General features: G+C 40.0%; 1 pseudogene; it reads left to right on the forward strand.

Moving 5' to 3' along the window:
• Window positions 1-3,570: 3,570 nt before the first annotated feature.
• On the forward strand, window positions 3,571-11,389 carry LOC109560934 (olfactory receptor 7E24-like; annotated as a pseudogene).
• The last annotated feature ends 10,743 nt before the right edge of the window (window positions 11,390-22,132 follow it).

Here is a 22,132-nt window from a genome sequence, read left to right on the forward strand (position 1 = left end):
CTGTCCTGTTATTGAAGGCTTCCTAGGTGTCGGGCTCTGAAGTATAAGTTTTATATTTCCTTCTTGAGTATATCTGCATAATTTCTCTCCAATTATGTGTACACACATTACTATTATTTGAATAAGAGGAAAGAAGCGAAATATTTTATGTAACATGTACCAGTTCATGGGGCTTTCCTGGTGGCTCAGTGGTAAAAGGATCTGCCTGCCAATGCAGAAGGCTCAGGTTCAAGTCCTGGGTCATGAAGATCCCCTGAAGAAGGAAATGGCAACCGACTCCAGTGTTCGTGCCTGGGAAATCACATGGACAGAGGAGGCTGGCGGGCTACAGTCCTTGGTGTCACAAAGAGTCGGACACAACTTAGGGACTAAACAACAGCAACCAGATCATGTGTTAAAGAATGATAAAATCATGTTTGAAGTCAGTCATTTTGGACAGACTGATTCAAGATGCAAGGTATGTGGGCAATACCTCTGCCACCCCAAACCATCATGTCATTCACTTCCTTGTCAGTCCTGGCAGAGACTCCCTGCTCCCTGCTCACTGTTACAAGAACACTTGTACTTGGTTGGTGGGAATGAATAATGATACAGCCATTACAGAAAACAGAATGGAGGTTCCTTTAAAAAGTTAAAAGCTGCAACTAATTGAAATAGAACTACCATAGGATCTAGCAACCCATTTCAGGGTAGGTGCCAAAGAAATGAAATCAGAACCTCTAAGAGATATTTGCATTCCCTTGTAATCATTGTATTACTTGAATAGTGAAAATGTGTCTATTGAAGATGAATAGGTAAAAGATGTTGGGTGTATATATAAACAATGGGATATTACTCATCCATAAAAAGAAGGACATCCTGCGATTTCTGACAACATGGAGTGACCTGGAGAATATTGTGCCTATTTTTTTAATTCATTTACTATAATTAGAGGATAATTACTTTACCATGTTGTGATGGTTTTTGCCAAACATCACCATGAGTCAAAATTTCAAGAGAGTTCTTAAATTTTATTATCATTGACAGATAATTAATAAAGGACAAAAATGGTATGGACCTAACAGAAGCAGAAAATATAAGACGAGGTGGCAAGAAAACACAGGACTATACAAAAAAGATCTTCATGACCCAGATAATCAGATAATCACCCAGATAATCACCCAAATAATCATGACCCAGATAATCTTCATGACCCAGATGATATAATCACTCATCTAGAGCCAGACATCCTGAAATGTGAAGTCAAATGGGCCTTAGGAAGTATCACTACAAACAAAGCTAGTAGAAGTGATGGAATTCCAATTGAGCTATTTCAAATCCTAAAAGATGATGCTGTGAAAGCACTGTACTCAATATGCCAGCAAATTTGGAAAACTCAGCAGTGGCCACAGGACTGGAAAAGGTCAGTTTTCATTCCAATCCCAAAGAAAGGCAATGACAAAGAAAACTCAAACTACTGCACAGTTGCACTCATCTCACGCTGGCAAAATAATGCTCAAAATTCTCCAAACCAGGCTTCAACAGTACATGAACCGTGAACTTCCAGATGTTCAAGCTGGACTTAGAAAAGGCAGAGGAACCAGAGATCAAATTGCCAACATCTGTTGGATCATAGAAAAAGCAAGAGAGTTCCAGAAAAATATCTACTTCTGCTTTGTTGACTACACCAAAGCCTTTGACTGTGTGGATGACAACAAACTGTGGGAAATTCTTCAAGAGATGGGAATACCAAACCACCTGACCTTCCTCTTGAGAAACCTGTATGCAGGTCAGGAAGAAACAGTTAGAACTGGACTTGGAACAACAGACTGGTTCCAAATAGGAAAAGGAGTACATTAAGGCTGTATATTATCACCCTACTTATTTAACTTCCATGCAGAGTACATCATGAGAAATGCTGGGCTGGATGAAGCACAAACTGGAATCAAGATTGCTGGGAGAAATATCAATAAGCTCAGATATGCAGATGACACCACCCTTATGGCAGAAAGTGAAGAAGAACTAAAGAGCCTCTTGATGAAAGTGAAAGAGGAGAGGGAAAAGTGGGCTTAAAACTCAACATTCAGAAAATGAAGATCATGGCATCCAGTCCCATCACTTCATGGCAAATAGATGGGGAAACAATGGAAACTGTGACAGACTTTATTTGGGGGGGGGCTCCAAAATCACTGCAGATGGTGACTGCAGCCATGAAATTAAAAGATGCTTGCTCCTTGGAAGAAAAGCTAAGACCAACCTAGACAGCATATTCAAAAGCAGAGACATTACTTGGCCAACAAAGGTCCATCTAGTCAAGGCTATGGTTTTTCCAGTAGTCATGTATGGATGTGAGAGTTGGACTATCAAGCAAGCTAATTGCCAAAGAATTGATGCTTTTGAACTGTGGCGTTGAAGAAGACTCTTGAGAGTCCCCTGGACTCCAAGGAGATCCAACCAGTCCATCCTAAAGGAGATCAGTCCTGAGTGTTCATTGGAAGAACTGATGCTGAAGCTGAAACTCCAAAACTTTGACCATCTGATGCAAAGTGATGACTCATTAGAAAATACCGTGATGCTAGGAAAGACTGAAGGTGGAAGAAGAAGGAGACGACAGAGGATGAGATGGTTGGATGGAATCACCAACTCAATGGACATGGGTTTGAGTAAACTCCAGGAGTTGGTGATGGACAGGGAGGCCTGGCACGCTGCAGTCCATGGGGTTGCAAAGAGTTGGACACGACTGAACTGAACTGTATAGCATAGGGAACTCATTCTGTGAGACTAATTTGAGAAAAACCTAAAAAACAGTGGATATGTATGATGTATAACTGATTCACTTTCTTGTACATCTGAAACTAACATACCAGTAAATCAACTGTATTCCAATAAATTTTTAAATAAGGTTTTCTAATATGGCAATGTAATTCCATTAGAGAAAAACTCAGAAACAAAGACTCATTCAAATTAGAGATAAAAATGTAAATCTTCATGATATAAAATGCCATTCTAAGCAAGGAGTAAGGCAATGAAAACAAGAATTTATACCTAGAGGCAACTAACTGAGAAAATGGAAAGTATATCACATCCTGGTAAAAAGTCCTAATATGCCTAGATTTCATGATAAATAAAGAGACTTACAAATATTGAAATCACACGTTGTGTGATTAAATTGAGAAAAAAGTCTGAATTTTATGTTATCCTCCTGCAACTTGGAAGTAAGACATAAAGAGGAGAGGTGAACAACCACCTGAGGAGAGGCGGGACATTCCCAGGACATTCACTTTTCTCCTTTTCCTTTCTGTTAGGATTAACAAGTCTCTAGAGATTGGGATAACATGGACCAACTGACTAATGATGAGCTTTGGGCATTGAGCCCTAAGGTCATACCATTAAAAATAATTGGCTAGTGCTTCCAGCTGTTTAGTTTGCCTGTTCTAATATTGTGAATCCACACCTATGTCTCCATCCTTTGTAGGAACCTGCATCAGAAGGTTCAGTCTGAGTGTGTCTTCCTGCCCATCCTGAGGAAGGACCCTGAGACTTCATCACACACCAGGCAGGAGAGGGGCAGTAAGTCTTTTCTCCCTGGTCATGCTCCAGCAGAAATGCAGCCTAGCCCAGTAAGTGCAGAGGGAGACAGTGGTTGACACCAGGACTATTCAGCATTATTTCCTCCTCAAGAGCAACAAACATGATAGTTTTCATAGAAAGGTAGAAAAGCACCCATCTACGTGGTTTTGGAATAATGACTTTTGAAATTTATGTATTTGGTTCTGGTTGGCATATGAGAACTCTCATTCAGAGTTCTGCATACGCCTTACTGGTTCTGGTTCTGGCTGGCATCCTTCCCATCAGAGCACCAAATGGGTCTCTGTAAACTTTCTTTCACACATTTAAAGAAAATGAAATGGTGATGAATAGATGATGAAAATGAGGAGGATAAAACTAATCATAACATCATGTACTGTTTTTCAAGGCTTCCTAAGTATCAGGCTCTGAGGTACGTTTTATGGCTCTTGCTTGATTGTCTGCATAATCTCCCCCAAATTCTTAGTGCACATATTATTATTATTTTAATAAGAGGAAAGAAGCAGGGCATTTTACGTCATATCTACCAGTTCATGTTAAAGTGTTAAAGCCAAGTCTGAATCCTGTCAGTCTGGGCAGACTGACTCCAGACACAGAGCATCAGGGCAGCCTTCCCCTTTTCACCCAAACAGTCCTGTCACTTCCTGGCAGAGACTCCCTGCTTACTGTGCCCTTCCCCTTGGAGTTGTCTGGAGGGCACAGTGTTGGGCAGGTATCACTTGCCACATATACTATAGGAAGAATGTCTGAGATCACAGATGAAGCCATAGAAATAACTGGCACCTGATACTTCAGGGTAGATCTCTGTTTATGCTGTTCTTTGACTTCACTTCACCTGTCCACTTTCTCCTCTATAGTTAGAATGAGCTAAGTCAATCATGAAGGAGACACAAAATCAGTCTTGGGGTCCAGTCCTATTAAGGAAAATGAAAACATTTAAAATAATATACTCGAGATGTACCCATAGTTATACCTCTCTACCTCTGCTGAAAACTTTCAGAAAGTCTATAAACAATGAAATTTAGGGCATGGGACTCAGAGAAGAAAAACATTTAGTTTTGAATCCTATTTGCTTCACTCATTCTTAAGTGTATTGTGGGGCAATTTCTTAGAATCTTTGAGATTTAGGATTATCCACTGACGGATTCCTCACTAATACAGAACCTCTGGATTGGGACTAAGCAAATAGGCTCACCCTCGATGCAATAACTATGTGATGGATGCACAAAGAAAGGGAAAAATACATATGTGATTTTGTTACTAATAATGATAAGGTTATTTGTCATATCATCAGGTTTAAATATCTCTAGATCTGATGTTGTGGTTTCCTTACATCCCTGACAGTACATTTTTTTTTTCTACAAGTACATTCTTCCTAGACTAAAAGAAGTGAGTGAGGCTCATTTATTTCTGATTCCCCAAAACCTATATCTTGTTGGTGCAGGGGAGACACCAAGGATAAAAATACTCAGTTAAGTGTTGAATAAACTCTTCTTTTTTTCATAGAAACAACATGTGAGCAATATGGTCCACACGGTGGACCATTTATGTCAGTGTTTTCATCCTTTTCAGAAAGTCCCACAGGACCAGAGAAAAGTTAAAACACTGGTTATTTCTGTCTATTTCATGGACTTTCTTTGAGACTTGTTATTTTCCATTTAATAGCATCTGCAGCATTCAACAGAGAAGGCAATGGCACCCCACTCCAGTACTCTTGCCTAGAAAATCCCATGGAGGGAGGAGCCTGGTAGGCTGCAGTCCATGGGGTCACCAAGAGTCGGACACGACTGAGCGACTTCACTTTCACTTTTCACTTTCATGCATTGGAGAAGGAAATGGCAACCCACTCCAGTGTTCTTGCCCGGAGAACCCCAGGGACAGGGGAGCCTGATTGGCTGCCGTCTGTGGGGTTGCACAAAGTCAGACACGACTGAAGCAACTTAGCAGCAGCAGCAGCATTCAATCACTGAGAAGTCATTGAAGAAATTTTGATGAATATGGGGAGAAAAGAGTTTAAAAAGAAGAGAACATGCACATTTTAATTCATGTGCCTAGCCATATTTTAGGATTTGATGTTATCTGTGCTCCACCTCTGAGATAAGAAAGCCTTTGATCTCTCTGCCATATATGCCATGATAGATCATTACATTTGGGGCATTGTACTTAATAAACACGCATGTCTACTAAGTCACTTCAGTTGTGTCCAGCTATTTGCAACTCCATGGACTGTCGCCCACCAGGCCCCTCTGTCAATGAAGTTTTCCAGGCAAGTATACTGGAGTGGGTTGTCAAGCCCTCATCCAGGGAATCTTTCTGACCCAGGAATTGAACCTGCATCTCTTATGTCTCTTGCATTGGCAGGCAGGATTTTTACCACTAGCGCCTCCTGGGAAGCCCTATTAATAAACACATTATCCCAATAATGATTAAAATTCCTTATACAAATTACCAAATATTTATTAAGTTTCCAATTTCCCTCTGGTGCCACATGTATTCTAGAGTGGGTGTTAGATCTTCATGTCCAAGAAGAGAAGCACAGAGACCTTGAGATAATTGCACATATTTCACTTACAAGAATGAAAGACCCAGGACTCAATCACTGATTTGCTTTTTCCTGCACCAGCTCTCAGTCATCTCCACTGTAGCTAATGTGTTTCTTTTCAAACCTACTTGGCTCCCATAGGTGAAAGGAAGGTAGGTAATTAGTTCATCCTCTTTTGGTTCAGTGAGAATCTGTGAATCATGGGACTGAGGTTGCAGTTTACAGAGGTCATAATGGCACTAACATGGATGACTATAAAGTTTTCAATGAATAGTCATGCAAATTGCAGTCTAGCTTTGAAATTTAAGGTCGAGAAGATTTCCTATACAAGGTGAAAATGGCATGGATGCAGTTGACAGAATATTATTTTTGCACTAAAATGAGTACAGGGAATTATCTTCCCTGGTGGCTCAGACAACAAAGAATATACCTGTGATGCAGGAAGCCCAAGTTTGATCCCTGGGTTGGGAAGATCCCCTGCAGAAGGAAGTGGCAACCCACTCCAGTATTCTTACCCAGAGAATCCCATGGACAGAGGAGCCTGGTGGGCTCCAGTCCATGGGGTCACATAGAGTCGGACACAACTGAGCACTCACATACCAAACTGGTTATGCACCCACTGTGAGAACTTAACTAATTACCACTCACATGTTATGAACTAATTTCCATTTGTCTGAAACAGAGAAAGGTACAAGAGTTTTCATTGGATTGTTGTAAGCAGAAACTGATATAAATAAAAATAATATATGTAATGTAAACTAAATATTTAATATATAAAATATATCAAATTATATATTACTGCACTTAAATGTGTTAAATTTGTTAAAGTGAGATTAATTTATATAAACATAAATTTACCAACTGAAGAAAATGGTGTCTTTCCTTATGTAATATTGTGTCAGGAAATTGTTTGATGTAGTTGTATGTAGAGACTTAACCAAATTGGTGTGGTAACAAAGTGCATTCAGAGGCAATATGGATATTATTTTATTTAGGGAACATTTTTTAAAAGCTGGTTGTATGTGTGTTAGTCCATCTTGTCCAACTCTTTGTGACCCCATGGACTGTAGTCCATAAGGCTCCTCTATCCATGGGATTCTCCAGGCAAGAATACTGGAGTGGGTTGCCATCTCCTTCTCCAGGGGATCTTCTGACCCAGAGATTGAACCCAGGTCTCCTGCATTGCAGGCGGATGCTTTACTGTCTGAGCTACTACAGAAACCCTAAAAGCTGGTTATGGATATGTAAATGAATATTGACATTATGAAAACATTTACAAGAAAACATATATGTCAAGTTCATCACACTGGTTGTTTTGGGGATGTGTATGCAGGGAAGTGAGATTGAACTGAGGTTCCAAGAGAAGTTAAATTTATCATAAATGTTATCATTAATGTATCAAATTTCTATGATATGTGGGATCTGAAGAAATATTATTAAATGTTTATGTTTTAAGAATAGGTGTGGTATTCATGACAGTATTAATCAATGATATTCATGGAGATTTTTCTATGTGTTGGGCAATATTCATTCTAAGGCGGTGTTGATCAAGCCCTGGTTCATAGAAGGGAGACCAAGACACTCACCCATAGAGACCCTGAAATTGGTTCTAGGCTGAGGTCAGGGTAACTAAGCATTTTCAAATACGCACATGTAAGTAAGTGATGAAATGGAACTGAAAATCACTGGTCTAATCAATATAAATAATTTTTAAAAACTGTCTTGCAATGGTCCTGTTGTAGGTTCAATTACCATCACAATTTCATTGATAAGGAAACTGCTCAGATGTGTTTGCATTATTCTATTTAAATCTTTTTCACAACACATTCCCTTGTCATTGCAATATTTTTTGAAATAGAATATGGATATATGTCTATTGACAGATGAAATGTAAAGAAAATGTGAAGTGTATATAAACGATGGGATATTACTCAGCCATGAGGGGAGGTATAGTTAGAGAGGAATCAACATGAACCCTCTGTTATATTTTTTTGTTCTGTGTTACATTTATGTTTTTAATTAATTTACTTATTTTAATGGAAGATAATTAAAATATTGTGATAGTTTTTGCCATACATCGACATGAATCAGCCAAAGGTACACATGTACAACCAACAAGGACTTTTTATATAGCACAAAGAACTCTGCTCAATGTTATGTGGTAGTGTGAAGGCAAGGGGATTTTGAGGGAGAATGGGTACATTTATATGTATGGCTGAGTTCCTTTGCTGTCTGCCTGAAACTATCACAACATTGTTAACTGACTACACCCCAATATAAAATAAGAAATTTTTTTAAAGAGCTGTAGTTGTGAAGACTAGTGTTGGAGAAGGTAGAGAAATGTTGGTCAAAGCATACAAACTTTTGCTATAAAATGAATACATTCTGGGGACCTAATATGCAGTCTGATGACTATAGCTAATAATTTTGTACTGTGTTCCTGAAATCTGCTATGAGAGGTTTTACTTATACCACATATACGCAAGCACAAATATAAGCTATGTAAGGTGACATATACATTAATTAATTTGATTGTGGTAATCACAATTTGTATTTTTTTTTATTTTATTTTATTTTTAAACTTTACATAATTGTATTAGTTTTGCCAAATATCAAAATGAATCCACCACAGGTATACATGTGTTCCCCATCCTGAACCCTCCTCCCTCCTCCCTCCCCATACCATCCCTCTGGGTCGTCCCAGTGCACTAGCCCCAAGCATCCAGTATCGTGCATCGAACCTGGACTGGTACATCATCATTTTGTACATTTTTTCAAAACCTTCATGTGACAAAACCCAAATATAAGCAATTTTGTCAATCACTTCAATGAGCTAGAAAAAAAGAAAAACAATAAAGGAGTATTAGTTCACCCGCAAAGAATGGACTCCAAAAAATGTAAAGTGGTCTCACACATTAGACATTTAACTGAGTTGATATGGAAACAAATAACACTGTATATGATTAAAAAAATTTCAAGAACGTTTCTAAAATTTCATTATCATTTAATCATTGACAATGCTCTGTATGCTAATGCCATAATTATAGTCACTAATGCTGTATGATCACATGCACTGAATTAAACCATACAGATCAAATTTTTAAGTCCACGAAAGTCAAATGAAGTATATACTAAATGATTTTTAAAATGCAACCCTGATAATTGAGTAATCACTTATTTCATGAAGGAGGGAAGACAGGAAAAACAATAATAAAAGTCTGAATATCACCTAAATATGTTTTCTGATTGTGAACATTCATTTTTAGTTTAGAATCCAGATGAACAATTCCTTCATTTCATAGAGATGTAAAAATATTCCAAATAAAGGAAATAACTAGAATTTAATTTAAATAAAATAAGATTTATACAAATATGTTTAATTTCTTTGAATTATATTTTTTCTTAAAGGGGGAAGGGAATTTCTCTTTCTGTATTACTTCTAAAGAAGTAGGCTGTATTTAACTGAGATCATAGATATATTATCTCTCTTTTTTTTAATTTTATTTAATTTTTAAACTTTACATAATTGTATTAGTTTTGCCAAATATCAAAATGAATCCATCACAGGTATACATGTGCTCCCCATCCTGAACCCTCCTCCCTCCTCCCTCCCCATACCATCCCTCTGGGTCGTCCCAGTGCACTAGCCCCAAGCATCCAGTATCGTGCATTGAACCTGGACTGGCATCTTGTTTCATACATGATATTTTACATGTTTCAATGTCATTCTCCCAAATCTTCCCACCCTCTCCCTCTCCCACAGAGTCCATAAGACTGTTCCATACATCAGTGTCTCTTTTGCTGTCTCGTACACAGGGTTATTGTTACCATCTTTCTAAATTCCATATATATGCGTTAGTATACTGTATTGGTGTTTTTCCTTCTGGCTTACTTCACTCTGTATAATAGGCTCCAGTTTCATCCACCTCATTAGAACTGATTCAAATGTATTCTTTTTAATGGCTGAGTAATACTCCATTGTGTATATGTACCACAGCTTTCTTATCCATTCATCTACTGATGGACATCTAGGTTGCTTCCATGTCCTGGCTATTATATTATCTCTAATGTTCTTGTTCCCTTTCAATTTTCTGTGAAGTTTTATAATCTAAAAGTTTATAGAGAGATGTGTATAAGAGAAACCAAGGAGGAAAATTTCTAAGCAAATGGAATTTGTCACAGTGAGAAATATTGCTGGAGAAACAGGAGTGTATAGTCTTAGAAATAAGTTACTTGAATCCAAAATATGGGCACAGTGCTCAATGCCCATTTACTTATTTCCTTTGTTTCCAGGCCTCTTTTCTTTTTCCAGAGGTGTCCAAGATACACAGAACTGGAAATCTAACAAGTGTCTCAGAATTCTTCCTCCGGGGCCTCTCAGATGATGCAAAACTGCAGCCTTTGCTCTGTGTCCTCTTCCTGTCCATGTACCTGGTCACCGTGCTAGGGAACCTACTCATCATATTAGCCGTCACCTCTGACCCCCACCTCCACACCCCCATGTACTTCTTCCTCTCCAACCTATCCTTGGTTGACATAGGTTTCATCTCCACCACAGTTCCCAAGATGATTGTGGACATCCAATCTCACAGCAGAGTCATCTCCTACGGAGGCTGCCTGACACAGATGTTTATTTTTATCCTTTTTGGATGTATGGATTGTATGCTTCTTACCGTGATGGCCTGTGACAGGTTTGTGGCCATCTGTCACCCACTGCACTACATGGTCATCATGAACCCGCGCCTCTGTTGCTCCTTAGTTTTGCTGTCCTTTTGTGTTAGCCTTTTGGACTCCCAGGTGCACAATGTGATTGTGTTACAACTTACCTGTTTCAAGGATGTAGAAATTTCTAGTTTCTTCTGTGATCCTCCTCAACTGCTCAACCTTGCTTGTTCTGACACTTTCACCAATAACATAGTCAGCTATACTATCGGTGCCTTGACTGGTTTTCTCTCTATCTCAGGAATTATTTTCTCTTACTATAAAATTCTTGTCTCCATTCTGAGAGTCCCCTCATCAGGTGGGATGTACAAAGCCTTTGCCACCTGTGGTTCTCACCTGGCAGTTGTTTGCTTATTTTATGGAACAGGCGTTGGTGAGTACCTCAGCTCAGCCATCTCACAATCTCCCAGGAAGGATGCAGCAGTCTCTGTGGTGTACACTATTGTCACCCCCATGCTGAACCCCTTCATCTACAGCTTGAGGAACAAAGACATCAAAAGGGCCTTGTGGAGGTTCCTGGCAGCACAAATTCAACTTAGGACCTGGCAACCCATTTGAGTGTATACCAGAAAATGTAACAAACTAAATCTGGAGATCTAAAAATTCTACCTCTCTCATGACACCATTTTTATAGCTCTTATGGCCTTCATGTCTCTCCTCACTTTCTACCTGAATATTACTTCTCCTTATGGTTTATCCCCCTGTGCAAGTGCAGGAGACACAAGAGACACAGGTCCAATCCCTGAGTCTGGAAAATCCCTGGAGGAGGAAATGGCAACACACTCCAGTATTCTTTTTTTTTTTTTAAACTTTACATAATTGTATTAGTTTTGCCAAATATCAAAATGAATCTGCCACAGGTATACATGTGTTCCCCATCCTGAACCCTCCTCCCTCCTCCCTCCCCATACCATCCCTCTGGGTCGTCCCAGTGCACTAGCCCCAAGCATCCAGTATCGTGCATCGAACCTGGACTGGCATCTTGTTTCATACATGATATTTTACATGTTTCAATGTCATTCTCCCAAATCTTCCCACCCTCTCCCTCTCCCACAGAGTCCATAAGACTGTTCCATACATCAGTGTCTCTTTTGCTGTCTCGTACACAGGGTTATTGTTACCATCTTTCTAAATTCCATATATATGCGTTAGTATACTGTATTGGTGTTTTTCCTTCTGGCTTACTTCACTCTGTATAATAGGCTCCAGTTTCATCCACCTCATTAGAACTGATTCAAATGTATTCTTTTTAATGGCTGAGTAATACTCCATTGTGTATATGTACCACTGCTTTCTTATCCATTCATCTGCTGATGGACATCTAGGTTGCTTCCATGTCCTGGCTATTATAAACAGTGCTGCGATGAACATTGGGGTACACGTGTCTCTTTCCCTTCTGGTTTCCTCAGTGTGTATGCCCAGCAGTGGGATTGCTGGATCATAAGGCAGTTCTATTTCCAGTTTTTTAAGGAATCTCCACACTGTTCTCCATAGTGGCTGTACTAGTTTGCATTCCCACCAACAGTGTAAGAGGGTTCCCTTTTCTCCACACCCTCTCCAGCATTTATTATTTGTAGACTTTTGGATCGCAGCCATTCTGACTGGTGTGAAATGGTACCTCATAGTGGTTTTGATTTGCATTTCGCCTCCATACCGACACTGAAACCAAGCACCACACAAGGGCCAATGAGTTCCAGGGCAAGACATACCAAGCAAATTCTCCAGCAACAAAGGAACACAGCCCTGAGCTTCAAGATACAAGCTGCCCAAAGTCACCCCAAAACCATAGACATCTCATAACTCATTACTGGACATTTCATTGCACTCCAGAGAGAAGAAATACAGCTCCACCCACCAGAACACTGACACTCCAGTATTCTTGACTTTGAAATCCCATGGACAGAGGAGCCTGGTGATTTACAATCTGTGGAGTTGCAAAGAGTCAAACAAGACTGAGCACGTGCAAACACACACATGGTTTAACATGATAGTGGGGAGTTCTAAGAGCCTTTTTGTATCAAAATCACTCCTTGAATGAATCTCATTATATCTATGGAGATTCTATATTTTATCTTTGGTAGCCCAAGCATCCTCAAAAGATGAATGATTCCCCTTTAATATATCAAAAATTTACAAATTTTCCAAGCTCTTATATACTTTCAATGGTAAATTTTACTATTCAAATCTGTACATGCTGTTATGTGAGCTGCATGTCACTGCTTGTCAGCCTTGGCTTTTATTGCAATCTTCCAGGAAGTTTAAAATACTGACCACTGGGTTTCACCACCAGAATTTCTGATTAACTGAATTTGGGTGTGATCCAAGCATGAGAATTTTAAAAAGCACTCAGGTGATTCTAGTGTGTGCCCAAGGTTGACAACTACTGATCCAAGTCAAGCCTCTCTTTCAAAGGTGACGTTTACGCCGAGTCCTAACATTGTTCATGGACAAATGCTGAAGATCAAAAAGAGATCACAGTTCAAAGGGGGGAGATATGAGGACCCTGATGTGGTAATAAGCAATTCATTTTCCCCATTATTTCCAACAAATTTCTTCACATAGCTTCTCTATGTTATACACCTGACCTTTGCTTTAGGGTGGGGCATTTGAAATCATGTTCCATCTTGTAGTCTATGTTCCATCAATGTCCATCTTTGTTCATCTTATGTACATTGAACAGTGGTCTGTAAATGTCTCTTTGCTCTAAAAGTTCAATGGGTCCCTTTATACCCCTCCAGCCCTTGGTGAAGTAGCTTCCTCCTTCAGTTATGATCACTATGGCACCACTTTTCTCTTCCTTGTCTTTCAGTCTTTCAATAACTTTTTAACCAACTCTCTGTATTAAATGTTCCTCTGTAAACAACTAATTGGTTCTATTGCTTTTTTGACTGAAGTTTTACTGATATTGTAGCATGGTCTACAAAAATACATTGCATGGTGCTTTCAGTTACATAATTACAAAACATGCACAGATTAAAAGGGTGATTATCCAGAATATGTCTTAGTCATGGGTAACCACCTGGAAAATAGGTGATGATATTATTTTTCCAATTACACATGGCTCTAATGATGCCTAAAGGTTATTAAATCACCAAAGTCATTACAACAAATGTATCTTCTTTTATGTAACTGTAGGATTGCAAAGGACCATATTGTCAGAAAGGGGAGTGTTTCCTTTGAGCAGTGGCATTCTGGTTAGGACCTCACCATGCTTCCCTGTCTTCAGTCAGGATAACTCAGTCTTTGGGCTCCTTTTGTTTTCTACAAGATGGGTTTCCAATACTTCTTAGAGATGTCACACATCATTTTTGAGGTACTTATCTTGGTGTTCTGAAAGCTTTCCATAACTAGATTAATTTGCTTTGTATTTTCCAACAAAGGCTAAACTGTTATCGACTGAATTGATAAGAAACATGAATAGTAAAGAAGGGAATCCATGTAACAGAAGATGAATTCATATTATTCAGTGGGAAAAGATATAGCCCATTAAAATTACTAGTACTTTTAAAATATCATATTAAATATATGTCCTAAAATATTATATTTATTCTCCATTCATCCCAGCCAAATGATAGGCAAGGAACCTTAGAAAAGGACAAAGAAAAGTTGCTTTTCTGTGTATACAGTTTAATTTCAAGTGCATTCTGTAAATTTTTCTAGCTGTTGCTTTCAAACTGCACCATCTTAAAATTTCTAAAGATAAGTGAACATATGAATTTTTCAATTTGAGTATATTATAATAGAATATACACATTTGAGTATTACTCTTAAACTTTCTACAACATTCATGAAATGCCTTTCCATGATGCACACCATTGATAAGATGAGAGTAAATACACTTGCAAGACAAAATTGGGTGAAATTACTGCTATATTTAAAAAGGATAACCAACTAGGACCTACATAAAACTATGCTCAATGTAATGTTGCAGCCTGGATGAGAGGGGAGTTTGGGGGAGAATAGTACATGTATTTGCATGGCTGAGTCCCTTCACTATTCACCTGAAACTGAAAGGTTGTTGCTGAACCACGAAAGACACTGGGATTCTTGGCCTCCACAGGAGAAGAATTCAATCCAGGGCCAGAGACGAGGAAAGATGGCTCAGAGCTTTTGTGTAACAGTTTTATTAAAGTATAAAAGGGATAGAGAAAGCTTCTGACATAGACATCAAAAGGGGGCAGAAAGCGTGCCCCCTCACTAGTGTTAGCAATGGAGTTATATACTTTTAATTAGTTATTCAGTTCACTTCAGTTCAGTTGCTCAGTCGTGTCCGACTATTCGCAACCCCATGAATCGCAGCACACCAGGCCTCCCTGTACATCACCAACTCCTGGAGTTCACTCAAACTCATGTCCATCAAGTCGGTGATACCATCCAGCCATCTCATCCTCTGTCGTCCCCTTCTCCTCCTGCCTCCAATCCCTCCCTGCATCAGGGTCTTTTCCAGTGAGCCAACTCTTCGCGTGAGGTGGCCAAAGTATTGGAGTTTGAGCTTCAACATCAGTCCTTCCAATGAACACCCATGACTGATCTCCTTTAGGATGGACTGGTTGGATCTCCTTGCAGTCCAAGGGACTGTCAAAAGTCTTCTCCAGCACCACAGTTCAAAAGCATCAATTCTTCAGTGCTCAGCTTTCTTCACAGTCCAACTCGCACATCCATACATGACCACTGGAAAAACCATAGCCTTGAGTAGATGGACCTTTGTTGGCAAAGTAATATCTCTGCTTTTCAATATGCTATCCAGGTTGGTCATAACTTTACTTCCAAGGAGTAACCGTCTTTTAATTTCATGGCTGAAATCACCATCTGCAGTGATTCTGGAGCCCAAAAAAAATAAAGTCTGACACTGTTTCCACTGTTTCCCCACTATCTGCCATGAACTGATGGAACCTGATGCCATGATCTTAGTTTTCTGAACGTTGAGATTTAAGCCAACTTTTCACTCTCCTCTTCCACTTTCATCGACACGCTTTTTAGTTCCTCTTCACTTTCTGCCATAAGGGTGATGTCATCTGCATATCTGAGCTTATTGATATTTCTCCCAACAATCTTTTTTTTTTTTTAAACTTTACATAATTGTATTAGTTTTGCCAAATATCAAAATGAATCCGCCACAGGTACACATGTGTTCCCCATCCTGAACCCTCCTCCCTCCTCCCTCCCCATACCATCCCTCTGGGTCGTCCCAGTGCACTAGCCCCAAGCATCCAGTATCGTGTATCGAACCTGGACTGGCAACTCGTTTCTTACATGATATTTTACATGTTTCAATGTCATTCTCCCAAATCTTCCCACCCTCTCCCTCTCCCACAGAGTCCATAAGACTGTTCTATACATCAGTGTCTCTTTTGCTGTCTCGTACACCGGGTTATTGTTACCATCTTTCTAAATTCCATATATATGCGTTAGTATACTGTATTGGTGTTTTTCCTTCTGGCTTACTTCACTCTGTATAATAGGCTCCAGTTTCATCCACCTCATTAGAACTGATTCAAATGTATTCTTTTTAATGGCTGAGTAATACTCCATTGTGTATATGTACCACTGCTTTCTTATCCATTCATCTGCTGGTGGACATCTAGGTTGCTTCCATGTCCTGGCTATTATAAACAGTGCTGCGATGAACATTGGGGTACACGTGTCTCTTTCCCTTCTGGTTTCCTCAGTGTGTATGCCCAGCAGTGGGATTAATGGGTCATAAGGCAGTTCTATTTCCAGTTTTTTAAGGAATCTCCACACTGTTCTCCATAGTGGCTGTACTAGTTTGCATTCCCACCAACAGTGTAAGAGGGTTCCCTTTTCTCCACACCCTCTCCAGCATTTATTGCTTGTAGACTTTTGGATCGCAGCCATTCTGACTGGTGTGAAATGGTACCTCATAGTGGTTTTGATTTGCATTTCTCTGATAATGAGTGATGTTGAGCATCTTTTCATGTGTTTGTTAGCCATCTGTATGTCTTCTTTGGAGAAATGTCTATTTAGTTCTTTGGCCCATTTTTTGATTGGGTCGTTTATTTTTCTGGAGTTGAGCTGTAGGAGTTGCTTGTATATTTTTGAGATTAGTTGTTTGTCAGTTGCTTCATTTGCTATTATTTTCTCCCATTCTGAAGGCTGTCTTTTCACCTTGCTAATAGTTTCCTTTGATGTGCAGAAGCTTTTAAGGTTAATTAGGTCCCATTTGTTTATTTTTGCTTTTATTTCCAATATTCTGGGAGGTGGGTCATAGAGGATCCTGCTGTGATGTATGTCAGAGAGTGTTTTGCCTATGTTCTCCTCTAGGAGTTTTATAGTTTCTGGTCTTACGTTTAGATCTTTAATCCATTTTGAGTTTATTTTTGTGTATGGTGTTAGAAAGTGTTCTAGTTTCATTCTTTTACAAGTGGTTGACCAGTTTCCCCAGCACCACTTGTTAAAGAGATTGTCTTTAATCCATTGTATATTCTTGCCTCCTTTGTCAAGGATAAGGTGTCCATATGTGCGTGGATTTATCTCTGGGCTTTCTATTTTATTCCATTGATCTATATTTCTGTCTTTGTGCCAGTACCATACTGTCTTGATAACTGTGGCTTTGTAGTAGAGCCTGAAGTCAGGTAGGTTGATTCCTCCAGTTCCATTCTTCTTTCTCAAGATCGCTTTGGCTATTCGAGGTTTTTTGTTTTTCCATACAAATTGTGAAATTATTTGTTCTAGCTCTGTGAAGAATACTGTTGGTAGCTTGATAGGGATTGCGTTGACTCTATAAATTGCTTTGGGTAGTATACTCATTTTCACTATATTGATTCTTCCAATCCATGAACATGGTATATTTCTCCATCTATTAGTGTCCTCTTTGATTTCTTTTACCAGTGTTTTATAGTTTTCTATATATAGGTCTTTAGTTTCTTTAGGTAGATATATTCCTAAGTATTTTATTCTTTCCGTTGCAATGGTGAATGGAATTGTTTCCTTAATTTCTCTCTCTGTTTTCTCATTATTAGTGTATAGGAATGCAAGGGATTTTTGTGTGTTGATTTTATATCCTGCAACTTTACTATAGTCATTGATTATTTCTAGTAATTTTCTGGTGGAATCTTTAGGGTTTTCTATGTAGAGGATCATTTCATCTGCAAATAGTGAGAGTTTTACTTCTTTTTTTCCAATTTGGATTCCTTTTATTTCTTTTTCTGCTCTGATCGCTGTGGCCAAAACTTCCAAAACTATGTTGAATAGTAATGGTGAAAGTGGGCACCCTTGTCTTGTGAAGGGTGCCCACTCTCCCAACAATCTTGATTCCAACTTGTGCTTCTTCCAGACCAGCGTTTCTCATGATGTACTCTCAGTTCAGTTCAGTTGCTCAGTCGTGTCCGATTCTTTGCAACCCCATGAATCGCAGCACACCAGGCCTCCCTGTCCATCACCATCTCACAGAGTTCACTCAGACTCACATCCATCGAGTCAGTGATGCCATCCAGCCATCTCATCCTCTGTCATCCCCTTCTCCTCCTGCCACCAATCCCTCCCAGCATCAGAGTCTTTTTCAATGAGTCAACTCTTCGCATGAGGTGGCCAAAGTTGGAGTTTCAGCTTTAGCATCATTCCTTCCAAAGAAATCCCAGGGCTGATCTCCTTCAGAATGGACTGGTTGGATCTCCTTGCAGTCCAAGGGACTCTCAAGAGTCTTCTCCAACACCACAGTTCAAAAGCATCAATTCTTCAACGCTCAGCTTTCTTCACAGTCCAACTCACACATCCATACATGACCACTGGAAAAACCATAGCCTTGACTAGACGGACCTTTGTTGGCAAAGTAATGTCTCTGCTTTTCAATATGCTATCTAGGTTGGTCATAACTTTTCTTCCAAGGAGTAAGCATCTTTTAATTTCATGGCTGCAGTCACCATTTGCAGTGATTTTGGAGCCCAAAAAAATAAAGTCTGACACTGTTTCCACTGTTTCCCCATCTATTTCCCATGAAGTGATGGGACCAGATGTACTCTGCATATAAGTTAAATAAGTAGGGACAATATACAGCCTTGATGTACTCCTTTTACTATTTGAAACCATTCTGTAGTTCCATGTCCAATTCTAACTGTTGCTTCCTGACCTGCATATAGGTTTCTCAAGAGGCAGGTCAGGTGGTCTGGTAGTCCCATCTCTTTCAGAATTTTCCCCAGTTTACTGTGGTCCATACAGTCGAAGGCTTTGGCATAGTCAATAAAGCAGAAATAGATGTTTTTCTGGAACTCTCTTGCTTTTTCGATGATCCAGTGGATGTTGGCAATTTGATCTCTGGTTCCTCTGCCTTTTCTAAAACCAGCTTGAACATCTGGAAGTTCACAGTTCACGTATTGCTGAAGCCTGGCTTGGAGAATTTTGAGCATTACTTTACTAGCGTGTGAGATAAGTGCAATTGTGCAGTAGTTTGAGCATTCTTTGGCATTGCCTTTCTTTGGGATTGGAATGAAAACTGACCTTTACCTGTCCTGTGGCCACTGCTGAGTTTTCCATATTTACTGGAATATTGAGTGCAGCACTTTCACAGCACCATCTTTCAGGATTTGAAATAGCTCAATTGGAATTCCACCACCTCCACTAGCTTTGTTCATAGTGATGCTTTCTGAGGCCCACTTGACTTCACATTCCAAGATGTCTGGCTCTAGGTGAGTGATCACACCATCGTGATTATCTTGGTCATGCAGATCTTTTTTGTACAGTTCTTCTGTGTATTCTTGCCACCTCTTCTTAATATCTTCTGCTTCTGTTAGATCCATACCATTTCTGTCCTTTATTGAGACCATATTTGCATGAAATGTTCCCTTGGTATCTCTAATTTTCTTGAAGAGATCTGTAGTCTTTCCCATTCTGTTGTTTTCCTCTATTACTTTGCATTGATCGCTGAGGAAGGCTTTCTTATCTCTCCTTGCTATTCTTTGAAACACTGCATTCAAATGGGTATATCTTTCCTTTTCTCTTTGGCTCTTCACTTCTCTTCTTTTCACAGCTATTTGTAAGGCCTCCTCAGAGAGCCATGTTGCTTTTTTGCATTTCTTTTCCATGGGGATGGTCTTGATCCCCGTCTCCTGTACAATGTCACAAACCTCCATCCATAGTTCATCAGGCACTCTGTCTATCAGATCTAGTCCCTTAAATCTATTTCTCACTTCCACTGTATAATCATAAGGGATTTGATTTAAGTCATACCTGAATGGTCTAGTGGTTTTCCCCATTTTCTTCAACTGAATTGGGCAATAAGGAGTTCATGGTCTGAGCCACAGTCAGCTCCTGGTCTTGTTTTTGCTGACTGTATAGAGCTTCCCCATCTTTGGCTGCAAAGGATATAATCAAGCACACCAGCTGAGATGGACCACGCAGAATCATGGCTGAGAGGAGCTACCCCTCACCCTAGGTCAGAGGCGGCGACCGATAGTGTCAGGTTCTGTCAGCACAAGAGCGGCTGAGAGGAGCTACCCCACGTCCGAGTTCAGCGGCGGCAGCTGAGAGGAGCTACCCCATGTCCGAGGTCAGGGGAGGCGGCTGAGAGGAGCAACCCCACGTCCAAAGAGCAGTGGCTGCACGGGCAAAGGAGGGCTGAGAGGAGCTACTCCACCTTCAAGATCAGGAGAGGTGGCCATGAGGAGATAACCCTCGTCCAAGGTAAGGAGCAGCAGAGGCACTTTGCTGGAGTAGCCATGAAGAGATACTCCACGTCCAAGGTAAGAGAAACCCAAGTAAGACAGTAGATATTGCGAGAGGGGATCAGAGGGCAGACACACTGAAACCATAATCACAGAAAACTAGCCTATCTGATCACATGGACCACAGCCTTGTCTAACTCATTGAAAGTAAGCTATGCTGTGTGGGGCCACCCAAGACAGGAAGGTCATGGGGGAGAGGTCGGACAGAATGTGGTCCACTGGAGAAAGGAATGGCAAACCACTTCAGTTTTCTTGCCTTGGGTACCCCATGAACAGTATGAAAAGGCAAAACGATAGGGTACTGAAAGAGAAACTCCCCAGGTCAGTAGGTGCCCAATATGCTACTGGAGATCAGTGGAGAAATAACTCCAGAAAGAATCATGGGATGGAGCCAAAGCAAAAAGAATACCCAGCTGAGAATGTGACTGGTGATAGAAGCAAGGTCCGATGCTGTAAAGAGCAATATTGCATAGGAACCTGGAATGTCAGGTCCATGAATCAAGGCAAATTGGAAGTGGTCAAACAGGAGATGGCAAGAGTGAACGTCGACATTCTAGGAATCAGTGAACTAAAATGGACTGGAATGGGTGAATTTAACTCAGATAACCATTATATCTACTACTGTGGGCAGGAATCCCTTAGAAGAAATGGAGTAGCCATCATGGTCAACAAAAGAGTCTGAAATGCAGTATATGGATGCAATCTCAAAAAGGACAGAATGATCTCTCTTCATTTCCAAGGCAAACCATTCAATATCACGGTAATCCAAGCCGATACCCCAGTAACGCTGAAGAAGCTGAAGTTGAACAATTCTATGAAGACCTACAAGACCTTTTAAAACTAACACCCAAAAAAGATGTCCTTTTCATTATAGAGGACTGGAATGCAAAAGTAGGAAGTCAAGAAACACCTGGGGTAACAGGCAAATTTGGCCTTGGAGTACAGAATGAAGCAGGGCAAAGGCTAATAGAGTTTTGCCAAGAGAATGCACTGGTCATAGCACACACCCTCTTCCAACAACACAAAAGAAGACTCTGCACATGGGCATCACCAGATGGGCAAAACCAAAATCAGATTGGTTATATTCTTTGCAGCCAAAGACGGAGAAGCTCTATACAGTCAGCAAAAACAAGAGCTGACTGTGGCTCAGATCATGAACTCCTTATTGCCAAATTCAGACTTAAGTTGAAGAAAGAATTAGTTATTACAGTGAATCAAAAGAATGTCTGGAGATTGTAAAGACCTTACTAGACCCACTCCCATAATTTACATTTTAGATAACAGGATTAGCCAGAAGTTTTTTTCCAGAGACTGTTCTCAAGAAGGATACATTATTGTTATATAATCCTAAGGAATGTAGAGGGGGAAAAAAAACTTTGTCCTTTCCTCCTCCTTGAGAATTAATCCAGATCCCTCTCTCCTTGGGGACCCCCGGACTTCTTATCAACCTGCCTAGAAATTGACTCTCTCATTCCCCTCTTTTCTTTTAGGAGAATTACGTTGCCAAGGCAAAGGAATGTCATTTTGGTTCTATAACTACTTCCTGCTGTTTAGGGGCATCGTCCCTAAATTGCTGAGGCAAACTATTCTCCTAACCCTCATATTGAAAGTCTCTGATCCAGGA

This window comes from Bos indicus, chromosome 7 (genome assembly GCF_029378745.1).
Source record: "Bos indicus isolate NIAB-ARS_2022 breed Sahiwal x Tharparkar chromosome 7, NIAB-ARS_B.indTharparkar_mat_pri_1.0, whole genome shotgun sequence".
NCBI lineage: Eukaryota > Metazoa > Chordata > Mammalia > Artiodactyla > Bovidae > Bos > Bos indicus.